Source organism: Sebastes umbrosus, chromosome 13, assembly GCF_015220745.1.
Source record: "Sebastes umbrosus isolate fSebUmb1 chromosome 13, fSebUmb1.pri, whole genome shotgun sequence".
NCBI lineage: Eukaryota > Metazoa > Chordata > Actinopteri > Perciformes > Sebastidae > Sebastes > Sebastes umbrosus.
In genome coordinates, this window is record NC_051281.1 from 27,561,147 (window position 1) to 27,571,054 (window position 9,908).

The 9,908-nt window shown below is 40.6% G+C and overlaps 1 long non-coding RNA gene across 1 annotated transcript; it reads right to left on the reverse strand.

Annotated features, from left to right (window-relative positions):
• Nucleotides 1-2,208: 2,208 nt before the first annotated feature.
• LOC119500500 lies at nt 2,209-5,330 on the reverse strand. The gene is made up of 3 exons (XR_005209628.1): nt 5,153-5,330; nt 4,520-4,659; nt 2,209-2,701 (listed from the first exon to the last, which is right to left on the reverse strand). It is a non-coding gene; the product is annotated as an uncharacterized LOC119500500 (long non-coding RNA).
• Nucleotides 5,331-9,908: the final 4,578 nt, after the last annotated feature.

Here is a 9,908-nt window from a genome sequence, read left to right on the forward strand (position 1 = left end):
TGCAACTTTAGTAAACCAATTTCAAGCACCAAAACAATTGGTCCTCATGAGTAAAGGTGTGTTTTCACAAGATAAACAAAGAATTTTAAAAAGTGACTACAACTTGTCAGCTTTAGGAGCCACATTATGTCTTTACACAGTGTTCTAGGGCAAATGAAAGCCTCAGGAAGAAGAGAGCTGAGAGGGTTCTGCAAATTGCAAGTACCTTTAAAAGGTGAATTTAAGAAGACGTGAACAATGCCATTAGACCTCTGAGGGTTGAACAACAGGCTTTTTATTAAACCATGTCTGAATCATCCATAGGCAGAAAATCTTCAGCAAGCCGGTTATAGCTAACACACTAAGAGTGGTTGGCAAACGCTGGCTGACACAGGTCTGCGTCATAGCAACCTTGTGACTCATCCCTCTCCACAGTATAGAGGCAGGTGTTTAAAGCATTAGCCAAACTGGAGGAGCCCAACATCCTTTGAGAACCAAGTAGCCCAAGTTATCCCGTCCCAGGAGACCTGACCGGGGCTGAGTGATGGCTTCCCTTGCCCCCCTCAGATCGTCGACCTTGGCCTGGCAGACGAGTGGATGGATTGCGGCCATGGTGTTGGTGCTCATGGCCTGCAGGTGCGAAAAGACGTCCTCCATAGAGGGATTTAGGGGCTTTGGGGACGCTCCTTGTTGCTGGTATCGTGTTACTGACGGGAGGTGCTGCTGTCAAACATGTTTACCTTCAAGTCAAGACTCTGTGACCTGTAACTGCTAAACAGCACTTAGGAGTCAGTACAAAGAGAAATACTGCAGTACTCCAGCTGCGTGTGGGTCTGCCTAAGGAAATATCTGGAAAAATGTAATTACAAAACAATTTATTTAAGAAAAACCTTTGAAAAAGATTTAAACTCTATATTCAAAAGCAATGTGGAGCACATTGATGTGAGACATTAAAAAATTGACATATTCGCGACTCTTTATCTGCTTTTACAAAGTATTTCTGGTGAGACATCAGCATGGCGATGACACTGAGGAACATTTGTGCTTGTGTTGCGATAATTTATGAACTATATAAATTACTGTAAAATCATCAGGGGGCAACCTCCGATTCTGAAAAGTGAAGCCAATGCTGAAGTGGCTTAAACTTGCATTCTTTCTAACAGCCAGCAGGGGGCGACTCCTCTGGTGGCAAAAATAGGTCTAATTATATAGAATTCTACGAGAAAATGAGTCTACTTCTCACTTGATTTATTACCTCAGTAAACATTGTAAACATGAGTTTATGGTCTCGATCACTAGTTTCAAGTCTTCTTCAATACAGCATGATGTTCATTTAGTAAATTATGGTCCCATTTAGAGTCAAATAGACCATAAAGCAGGGGATGCTTTAGGGCATGGCTACCTTGTGATTGACAGGTCGCTACCACAGCGTTGTCCGGTGTTTTCATCTAGGGCATTTAAACCCTTTCACAGTGTGTTTTAATTTCATGAATGTTAATTAATACCTTTATGGTCGCCTGAAAATGTATTATTAAGCATTCGGTTGTACTCAGATCCACCCTCTCGTGTCACTTCTTGTTGCAAAAAAACAACTTGGCGGTGGCCAGTCAATGCCGAACTCAAGGCTTCAAAACAGCAGTCCACAAACCAATCGGTGACGTCATGGTGACGACGTCCACTTCTTATATACAGTCAATGAAAATCATATGTGGATGTAACGGAGACTTTTTTACATTTCCTAAACTGTTGCTATATGTTGGTGAGTGAACATGTTTCCTGTCAAATTCGTGCACTTTCCCATGAAAATTTGTCATTTTCAAAGTTTCTTTTTCAAAATACATGTTACAGACTGTGTTTGTTGTACTTTACTAGCTTTACTTCCTCGTTGTTCTGGGATTTTTCCTGGGAAAGTATGCAATTTTGTTTGCTCTATTTACTTGTTTCTGCTTTATATGTGAGGTTAAGTTACTTAAGCAAGTTTATGTGAATGTGTTTATATATTTTTAGAGATTGTGTTATGCATTTTCATGCATAAAGCTGCTAAATAGAAGAGAAGTTTGTTGAGCTAACTTTGTGTAGCTAGGGTGCACTGATGAGACCATGCTGGCTAGTGCATAGCATATTGTGACATGGTATCACACAGGCACAGGGAGCATTGATGCAAGAGAAACCCTGTGAATGCTATTTAAAGTAAAGGCCTAAAGAGAGACAGTATCCATATTTTGAGTATCATATTTATGTGTGTAAATACACTTCATTAAACTACATGGTGAAATACAACTTGACACAGACAAATGGCCGGTACACAATGGGACAGCATGGCATCAACATCTTGTCATTGTATTTCTGCCTATGGTTTCATAGTAATTAGCATGGGGATGGGGGGCCGTTTTGGGCCGTCATGGTGATGATGACAGCCCCTGTTGCTCCCTTCAGCTGTGCCGCGCCTCACACTAACCCTGTCGGCTTCAGGGTCCGTCGTCCATCTGCTAATGGGGCCTTCCTCCCTCACGGTCAACCACCTGGATATCCGTCAGCGCCAGGGTCTGGGGCCTCTGGAGGTCCACAAGAAGTTAGTTCCCAGAGGAGGGGGGGTCTGATTCAGAATGTGGCTTGGGACTTTGTCGTCATCTCCTTCCCGGCCGCCTCCAGATCTTTCACTCGTCACTCGCTTCCCCAGCACCACACTGAGTTTCATCGTAATGGTGATGTTGACAGGAGGCTGCAGGCATCGACAAACGGGAAAAGCACAGGTGACAGAGAACGTCTGGCAGACTGCGTGCTTTTACACGGCTTGTATCAGCGAAAGGCTGCAGTTAACAGGGATAGGCTGCGGTATGTGTGGCTACAAGAGAACCACACCACCATGTGTCACCGAGCTATCAACGTCAAGACCTTACCAGTTAGATCTGTTAGAAGACCAATTGAAATATATGTGTCATCATACCAGGGTCAAACATGTATAGGGGCTCAATGTAATAATCTAAATTACTGTGAAAAAAAGGTTTAAAAAATACCTTCAATAATCAGGTAAATACTATTTTTATTTTTATATAGTTTTCTGAAGTTTCTGAGGATTAACTGTTATAGAACATAGCATGGTGAATAGGTTTACTTCTTCAGACTCACAGCATTACAGACAAAGCATACCCTGATACAACCACAACAACAAACTGACAGTTAATATTGATACTGTAAAATAAAAGAAGAAGAAAAAGCGTTGGTGTCTGTATACACACAAAGCCTAAAAGTATGCTTAAGGAGACACACTGCTGGGTGAGACTACAGCTGAAGAATGGAGAAGGGTCCCACTGTGGACCTCACGTCTGGGGACCCAAAGGTGTGCCAGCCTATGGGTCATCTTGTCACCATTAACCTGGTTGTTACATAAAGAGCAGGCGATGTTAGCCTGTTGGAGAAGCTAGCATTGATGTTAGCCTAAAAGAAGCATGTGAAACAGATTGTAATGTATCATCTGGAATCCAATTGAAAACATAAACCCCTGATGTGCTTTGTTAGTGTTTGATTTTAGTCATTCATGTTTGCCTAAACTCATACTGCCTTCAAAAGATATGAATAAAGTAAAGAAATTAAAATAATATATATATATTTCAATACTTTTAACTATATATATATGTGTGTGTGTTAGGGCTGTCAAAGTTAATGTGATAAAACCTGTTAATGCTAATTTGTTTCTTTAACACAACTTGCAATTTTTAGATTGTAGCGGACTCAGTTTTACAGATAGAGTGAAGATACCGACATCATATGAATCTGGAAAACCTAATGAATCCACTGATACCAATCATGTCATACTAGCTTGTCGGGAAGGAGGCTAAATAATGCTATGAAATTACCCTAAATTGTGGCTAGGAAAAACTGGCATGGCCATTTTCAAAGGGGTCCCTTGACCTCTGACCTCAAGATATGTGAATGAAAATGGGTTCTATGGGTACCCACGAGTCTCCCCTTTACAAACATGCCCACTTTATGATAATCACATGCAGTTTGGGGCAAGTAACAGTCAGGTCAGCACACTGACACACTGACAGCTGTTTACCATGCTATGATTTGAGCATATTTGTCCACTCCCATGTTAATAAGAGTATTAAATACTTGACAAATCTCCCTTTAAGGTACATTTTGAACAGATACAAAATGTGTGATTAATTTTGATGGACACAACTATGGACAATCATGCGATTCATCGCGATTCAATATTCTAATCGATAAAAGAAAACCCTGAAAAAGCACAGTGACATTATTTTTGACAACCAAACTGGGTGATTCATGTGATTTTCAGTTGGGCTTTAACATGCACACAAAGTTGAGAAAGATGACATGCCTTCAGGCAGGAGAGGTAGCTTATAAATGCTCCTATCACAACCCCAAATTCACCCCCTACTCAGATGAATGCAGATACAGAACGATAGGAAGGTGTAATTTACCGAGGGAGAAGATTGCAGCGCCGGGGCGTCTGTTGATAATATGCCCCGGTAAAACAACACAGGTTTATCTGGCAAATACTCTGCGAAATTACCTGTTGTCCTGGGGGCCTCGAGAGGTGACTAGTCAAATTGTTCTTTTGTTGTGGCCCTGCTCTGTCTGGGGTCTCTTACACATCGGTTATTGGAATCTGTGTGAGGCCTCCAGACAACCAGATAGAATAAAAGGCTACATCTGAAAACAGGCAAATGAATTGTGACAGAGGATCACAGTAACAACATTTTCATGAAGAAAGTTGAAATTCGCCTGACAGCCAAATTACTTAAATGTATGTGAATATAAGAGACTGATAAATTATGAAACATGCCAACCCACCCCATCTTTGAGAGAAGATATGTGGCCTCTGCTGGCTTTAGAGCGATGCTGTACCCACTGCTACTCAAAGAGAGAAGTGAATAATGAAGTGGATTCAGTGGCTTTGAGGGCAGAGGCGAGTGGAAGAATTAATGTCAGGGTTGAATTAATAGACTACTGTGCTCTTCCATCCTCAGTGTATGAGCATAAAAGTCTGCTAATTAATAGCAAACCAAAGAAAAGATGATTAAAACCTGGTATTGAGGCTGTGTTCGTGAGATGGAAGACACGAATGCTGCTTGTAAAAAGAAAGACAATACTAAGATGGACAACAAGCTGTTAACTGAAACATTGATTTTCTTTTCCGTCCTACCTTTTCCACCTTTTCTTAAGTAGAAATGAAGACCAAACCAGAACTCCCTTTCCATGACTCCTCTTCATGCGAGGGTTACAGAGAACGTTTTATAATGGCCCATTGATGCTCTGACAGCCACTGTAATTGTCGCTCTGCCCAGGAAGTGTGCTCCAACAGTCGCTTGACTGACTTTAGTTTGCTACCCGTCGCCATGGAAACAGCCTTGCACTCTTGTGCTCTTGGTTTATTTACAGATGGGCAATCCTAAATACATAGCCTGCTGAATCCTAGTATTGTATCACAGACAGGGATGGATACCTGTTATTAGTAATCTATGGAAATAGGTATGTTGATCTGTAGCTCCATGGGAGATGTGCGGTGTGAATGCTGTAAATGTAACCGCTTTAAACATAAAGCTGCTATCATGATTTTTATATTAAAAATGGATCAAATTAACTCAGACAATTATCACCCAACTGTACAGTTCCTCTCAGCTCCACGGAGCATTACAGCACCTTTTAACTTATTCATTTTGGTTTTACAGCCTCCATCAACGTTGTTTCGAAAACAAAAAGCTCTTACAACCCACTGTACTGCACATTTCTAGAACCAAATGGCAGACAAAGTTAGTGACTAGCTGGTGAACATGGTGGAGTATTTAGCTGCTCAAGACCCACATGTTAGGCGGACACAAACAGGACTCTAAATGAATGCTAATTTTAGATGTGTGAATAGGCAACCTTTTGCTAGCACACTCTCCATATCAAATTATTCACGTGGTAATGGGCCTATTAAACAATCTATAGCATATGGTCCAAAAACGCATGGTGCAAGTGCATTTAGGGCGTGTCCAACTCCGCTTTTGCTGGTTAAGTGGAGCATAATCTGGGCGCAGAGTTTAGTCTATTAATTAATCATAGGTGTGTTTGGGGCATAAAAGGAATTAAACCAAAGGCTAAACGCCAACAAATATGGATTGAAGCAGAATGGTTCTTTACTTTAAAACATGTTGTGAATTTTAGAAATGATTACATTTATCTTTTTTCAATAATTTCTTGGACTTTACAGCGCATTAGAGTTATTGTAAATGTTTGAAACAACCCTACACAGCCCCCACTGGAATCTAATTCTTCAAACAGTATAATACTAATAATGTTAGTGTAGCCTGATCTTTATCTGCAACTGTGCAGAAACACCGGCTTTAAGCACAAGGAATAGACATGCAAAAAAAGCAAAAAACCCTGCTGTGCAGCATTCAAATGCTGATTTAAAATTTCAATGATAATATTGATGAGTTTCATATTCTGCATATACTGATTAAGAGGATACTCTGATAGGGGGTGCATAATTAATGTTGCTGTGGCATATTGTGAAGGGAAGATAGGGACACTTATGTTGTCCTTGGTCGGTGGACCCTCTGCCTCTGCCGTCTCCCCATCCTCTGTCCCATCAACAACTCCATCTGACTGCACATGAGCAAATGCACCAATAACCTATTCAATTGATGAGGAAAGCGCTGCTGTGCGTCCCTGTGTGAGACAAGCAGAGTGTACACGCATTGTGAACCTGCCAATGTAGAAGCATCTTACAATCTGAATAATGCGCCCTTTAAATAATAATACATATAATGTATGTCCTTTTCTGCTGCCTCAAGATAGCAATGCACCAACAAAGTGCCTGACCACATCTCATTTTAAGACCAACAAGCCCACGTGCGCACACATGCTACGCACACAACGTGGCGTCGGTCTGAAACTAGCAATGACAGTTGTGCTGCGCCGTGCGCCACTTTGCACCAGGTGTAAGATATAGGGCCCAATATGTCAACGTATTTACAGCTTGATGTATGTTCTTTAACACTTTTCATTTGCATGCTGGTGCTGTGGTTATTGGTCTGGTTGTATTGTGGCTTCACAGGAAGAAGGTTTGAGTATGATGTATAAATACGTGATAAGATAAAACTTTATTCATCCTGAGGGAATTTGCTGTGTAGCAGTTGTATATTAAGTGGGAGGAGTGCAAATATAAAAAAGTGTAAGATAACAATAAGGCAAAATCAGGTTAACATATGGATCATAAACTTATAAACAGGTTAAGGGATCAGTCTAGGTGGGTTATATATAGATATGAATGTACAGTATATACCATATTGCAATGCGGCAACGAGAATGCTGCATTTTGAATAATGTACAGTTCTACTGTTCAGCTGCAGGGCCAAAGTTAGCCAACCCCTGGTAATATTCTGAGTACACAAGGTGAACTTCACTTTGCTCTTGAGGTTTTGCAGCACCCATTTTATGGCAAGCAGTACTTTTACTGTACATTATCATCACTCAAACTGTACTAAAATATGATCTATAGCATAGGCCTATGCAAATATTCCAAACAAGTGTGCCAGACAGGAGAATCATCATTATCCTGTAGCTTTAAAATATGTAAATTGAAAAGAAACTCTGATAAATTGTAACCTTTACTACAAAATTATACAGCTGATGATAAATAAAACACCATTAGTCTCCAACAAAAAATATCATGCACTAGTGGACTCCGCCCCCCCTTGGTGCCCCCATGTTCGAACAAACCGCAGCCATCTTGGATGCCCCTATAGATGAGAAAACATGATGATGTGCCCTCTATGGTGCCCTACCAGTGGAAGAAACGTGATGTAGAGCCCTATAGGCTGCCCTACATGCTAGAAAACCTTCTACACGCAGGTTCCTCACCACATGCAGCTGGTGCCATGTCCACAGTCCGCCACTGAAATCATGTAAAAGAAAAAGCTGAATTCCTGCACACTATCGGTGGAGTTCATTAGAGATACAACATTCTAGTCAAAGATTTCTTGGCCATTTAACTCAGTGTCGACAATTTGCAGGACTTTTTCATGTACAAAGACATTTTTCACCTATATCACTGTATTTTTTGTGCAACTTTAACTACTGCAATTTGTATTTATTTGCCCCAAACAGCTAAAGTAATTAGCTGTAGCTAGCTGGTGACGTAGAGGTGGTTACTACAAACTTTACTTCATTGTTATTTTCCTCCGGTATCTCTCCTTTTATCTCTTTTGCCTTAGTTTGCACACCCAGGGTTGCACTTGCATCTTTCCATTAACTTTATATGCAATAGCATCGCCTCTAACATTTGCTTTTCAGCATTCTGAACACATCTTCAAGGTTGAGTAGCTAACATTTGAGAAACCAGCAAGACGCTACATTTTAAAAGTGATCCAACCGAAAAAACCCAGCCCAGTATTGCCAGCTAGCAGCCCTAGACCCTAAATCTAGCGACTGATAGTTCGTCCCTTCAGGCCTCATGCATAATGAGTGCATGCAGGTAGGCAGGCAGGTAGGTAGCCCGTCCACTCATTTCATTCGAGCCAAATGAAATGACTGGACGGGTTTATTACAGTATTAGAGTTACCAGATTTTTTAAAAAATTTTTTGTCAGAGCATTTAAATTATTGATGTCAGGATGTAATGACAATTTCAACAAGTTTTCTAAAATACATTACCATAGCTTTAATGCTACTCCGATGGAATAGCACCTCTCTTGCAAGGTCCCTCTTGCTATCGGTGTCACCATTGCTTTGTCCTCCTGCTCATAAAAAAACACACAGCACATTTGTATGTGTGCTCAGGAGTGGAGGTCTGTGACTCTGCCCAGCTCAAAGGGACCTGAGCTTATTGACACATTGACACAAGCTGGGTTCAGGATGCTAAACGGTTACTTCATTTGTGAACTATTAAATGGGCTGGGGCCTGCCTGAATCAGGCTGCTTTGGGTGTGTAGGAAATCAATATTTGAAATGAAGTGGATGTACATTGAAATGTCCATGTATAGTGTATACATGAAAGAACTAAAGACTTCAGCAGAAAATAACTTTTGCATTGTATTTCTAATTGATTTGACAGTACACGTGGGTGGTCACCAAAGAGCCTCTCACACGGTAACAGAAGTTAGGTCTTAATGAGTGAGTGCCCTTGGAAGAAAAATGTCCAAAATTGCTTGAAATGAGCGGTGCTTAGTGTTCTCAGTGTGAAGGGAAAAACCCTGGAAGATGTCTCCTGTATTTATAAATGAATGTCTTTGATGGAAAAGGGCGCCTTAATTATTTTTTCTCATGTGTCCAATTTTTGCTCGATTAAGCATGATGAGAGCGTGATTTAGAGATGAGTAATGTAATTACTGATAAAACTAGTCAAGAAGTACGAGGCCCCGTGTCTAATTTAAAACGCCTTAGCTTTTCCTTTGAACCTCTGGAAGAAGGACATTTCTAGTAAATGAAACACAGTTCTCTCATTCTATTTAGGTGAGCATGGGCAGAAAATCACTGTTTAGCTTTTCCTCTCCATTCTGTTACCTCTCAAGTCAATGATTAAAATCTGGAATGTTCCAGATTTAATTAATTTACCGTTGTACTTTTTCTTCTTATGCTTCCCGGCAGGGATATTAAAAAAGACATTATTCTGAAGTACAAATGGCTGCTAAGCATCAGGAGAAATCAAGTCTAACAGGCTTTGACAATAATGAAATTTCTAAGCCACAGATGAAGTAACTGTTGACTCCTCACTACCCCGGGCTCCAGAGGCTGAAGAAACATAGAGACAGCTGTTTTTGTTCATGCTATTTGTCTTTTAAAATGTTTAATGTAGCCTATAAGCAGAATGACCCACACTTTGACACATGTATTTTTCCAAAGCAGGAAACAAGTGATGTCTTTATGTTGAAAAAAAGGGGGGGAATTTAAGTCAAACACGTCTCATTTCCTGAA